Source organism: Bos taurus, chromosome X, assembly GCF_002263795.3.
Source record: "Bos taurus isolate L1 Dominette 01449 registration number 42190680 breed Hereford chromosome X, ARS-UCD2.0, whole genome shotgun sequence".
In the NCBI taxonomy this organism is placed as follows: domain Eukaryota; kingdom Metazoa; phylum Chordata; class Mammalia; order Artiodactyla; family Bovidae; genus Bos; species Bos taurus.
Window position 1 is genome coordinate 116,691,201 of NC_037357.1, and position 3,846 is coordinate 116,695,046.

A 3,846-nucleotide genomic window follows, 5' to 3' on the forward strand; every position below is an offset into this window, starting at 1 on the left:
TTATTGTTGTAACATCCTTTATTGTTGTAACATGCCTGTCTTTTTCTTCTTTAAGAAGTCTCCCCCATTGTCTATAATTAATATCATGACACAAATTGGTTCATACTTTCACTTTTAAATCATTTTAGATACATCTATTAGATACAGTATACATTTGTTACTGTTATTTTATCTACTTAGTCTTTTACTTCTAGTATGTAAACTGATCTTGTTTCTAATTATTGATATACAAATATTTGATCTGAGATATTTTATGTTATTTTATATTCAGTGCTTCCTTTGTTTTCTCTCATCTGCTGTGGGAATTGTCTGAGTGGGTTTCTTTGTTCTAGTGTTTAGCTTTATAACCTTAGATGACATGATGAATTCTGAAGGATGGAAAGAACCTCTCCTCTTTAGGCTGACAAGGGGTGAAAGACCTTCTGTGAAGAGAGATTAATATGTGCCCTTGCACAGGAGGCGAATGTTGTTCTAGAGAGAATGAGAGTAGGTATGGCCTTAATGAAACACTAGTGCTTTCTCTTCTATCATCTCTAAGTGGGGAAAAGAATTACTTAAAAGAAAAACATTGTAATGCGGTCCTTATAGTTCAGGCATTTTAAGTCTTTATGATTTGAAGTACCTTAAGATATCAGATTTCCCAGTTTTCCAACCCTTTAAAACAGCACATTAAATTAGTTCAAATTCAAGTGACTGTCTTCCAGTTTTAATACATCTGTTAAAGCTTTCCTTTTTGATGATTCTTGCTTTCACTTTGGGATAGGGGTGTGGGTGTGGAGCATTAATAATCATTGACATGGTAGTTGTAAAGTTACTTGTCAGCAGTTTTCAAAAAAATTATAATAAAAATGATATAAGTATATCTAATACATAGTATTTGTGTGTGCTTGCATGCCAAGTCGCTTTAGTCGTATTCGACTCTTTGGGACCCAGTGGACATAGTATTTACTGTGTGACAAACATTGGTCCATATTTTTTATGTAGTAATCATTGATTTCCTCATGAGTTAAATGTGGATTATACTGCATGCAACTATGAGTTGTATATTAATACTACTATAAATGTACATCTGAAAAAATTGGCTAGTAGGAGTTTATATATCCTGTCCAGGGCTTCACATGCCTTGAATAGTATAGCCATGAGTCGAATTCATAATTCATGATAGTTGGCTTCTGAACTCTTAACCACTCTTAACCATGTTACTACACATTCTCAGATAGGAGTCATCCTCTAAGAATGTATACCTGGAAAGATAAGAAATTTCACTCGTCTTCCCATTTGTTATACCTAAAACCTGGATAAGACAAATGAAAACAAAGAGCAGAAGTTTATGAAAGGTAGAGAAAAGAAGGCAGATCCAGCTAGGAACACTGAGATTCAAGAAAAGACTCAAGAGTTGAGTCTTTTACTGTTATTTTTTTCACCTCCTCATTCATGTCTCCAACTTGAGTATGGGAGAAGTTCTCAACCCCAAAAAGCAAACGTGTGTTGAAAAAGACCTAAAGAACAAGGGAAATAATCAGATTAAGTCTGCTGTCTTTGACCAGGAGACTGCAAGGGCAATGTTTGTCAACCAGGAATAATATTGTTCCTCAAGGGATGTTTGGGAGTCTGAAGACATTAGTGGTGGTCACTTTCAGAGTGGGAGAGTTCTGGGTCAATGGAAAGAATCAGTAAGCAGTCTATAATAGAAATAGAAAAGGGTTTTATTCAAGCCAAACTGAGGACCATAGCCCTAATAGAGCCTCTCAGATAGCTCTGAGTATTCCAGAGAAGCATGATTTTCAGCACAGTTTTATATCTTGTCAGAACAAAGAACATCAAACATGACAGGGGTACATTCTTTCGAGGTTTCAAAAAGACAGATCAACACATACACAGCAAGTCAGTATGGCCTTGGTGCTTGGGAATGAAGCCTTTCTCATTGAAAGAGTACTAACACTGACATCTCAGGAAGGGAGGCATTTAATCTTTATCTTTGAAACTGACGTTTTTTCCCTAAACTTCTGATCAGTGTACCATTTTCTTTAATGGTTAAAGCAGATAGGCAATGTATGCTTAATAGACCACAAAGCAGGGTGCATAATGTTTTAAGTTAAATCATGTATAAGCCACAATGACTTGCCCATACTTCAGTATGTGAATTTTCTCCCATCAACTGGCATCTAGTGTATGGAGGCAGGAATTTTGCTCAGCATTCTACAGTGCACAGAGTAGCTCCCATGACAGTTGTCTGGCCTCAAAAGTACCAGGGTTGAGAAATCTTGCTAAGCTGTCCAGTCAGTACACTATGGCCCCTCCCTTGCCAAATGCAGCCCACTCTGTTTTTGTTGATAACACTTCATTGGAACTCTGCTTATGTGTAGTATATATGACCTGCCTCTTGAGAAACCTGTAAGCAGGTCAGGAAGCAACAGTTAGAACTGGACATGGAACAACAGACTGGTTCCAAATAGGAAAAGGAGTACGTCAAGGCTGTATACTGTCACCCTGCTTATTTAACTTATATGCAGAGTACATCATGAGAAATGCTGGGCTGGAAGAAGCACAAGCTGGAATCAAGATAGCCAGGAGAAATATCAATAACCTCAGATATGCAGATGATACCACCCTTATGGCAGAAAGTGAAGAGGAACTCAAAAGCCTCTTGATGAAAGTGAAAGAGGAGAGTGAAAACGTTGGCTTAAAGCTCAACATTCAGAAAACGAGATCATGGCATCCGGTCCCATCACTTCATGGGAAATAGATGGGGAAACAGTAGAAACAGTGTCAGACTTTCATTTTTTGGGCTCCAAAATCACTGCAGATGGTGATTGTAGCAATGAAATTAAAAGACGCTTACTCCTTGGAAGGAAAGTTATGACCAACCTAGATAGCATATTCAAAAGCAGAGACATCACTTTGCCAACAAAGGTCCGTCTAGTCAAGGCTATGGTTTTTCCAGTGCTCATGTATGGATGTGAGAGTTGGACTGTGAAGAAAGCTGAATGCCGAAGAATTGATGCTTTTGAACTGTGGTATTGGAGAAGACTCTTGAGAGTCCCTTGGCCTGCAAGGAGATCCAAGTCCATTCTAAAGGAGATCAGTCCTGGGTGTTCTTTGGAAGGACTGATACTAAAGCTGAAACTCCAATACTTTGGCCACCTCATGCGAAGAGTTGACTCACTGGAAAAGACTCTGATGCTGGGAGGGATTGGAGGCAGGAGGAGAAGGGGACGACAGAGAATGAGATGGCTGGATGGCATCACTGACTCGATGGATGTGAGTTTGAGTGAACTTCAGGAGTTGGTGATGGACAGGGAGGCCTGGCGTGCTGCGATTCATGGGATCGCAAAGTGTCGGACACGACTCAGCGACTGAACTGAATATATAGCATGTGGGAATGGATAGGAGAGGCACATGTTATGGATACTTTTAATAGGGATTGTTTTTGTTCAAAGTAACAAAGAAAAGGATTAGCTTTAAAGCAGAATATTCTTAAAATATACAGAAGTCTGAAAAGAGGGCTATGCCTATACTTTGTTTTTTGCTGCACTGTTTCCCTGGGATCTGGTGGTGGTGTTTCCCTGATCAGCATACTCTGGGGGAAAGATATTTTGCTATAGGCCATGTGAGTTCTGTTACACTTCTCTTCTCAGCTGTTTCTCTTTGAATTTGCAGATGTACTAATAAAGTATGCAAGAAATAGCAACAGACTAAAAGTGAATATTACCAAGGATAATATTCTGTTGGCAGGAAAATGAAATTATATTTTAAAGTTATTATTTGCAGTGGAATTTATTACTTCCTCATCATGCTTTTACTGTAATTTTTACATAAAGTAATAATTTCATGATATTTAACATA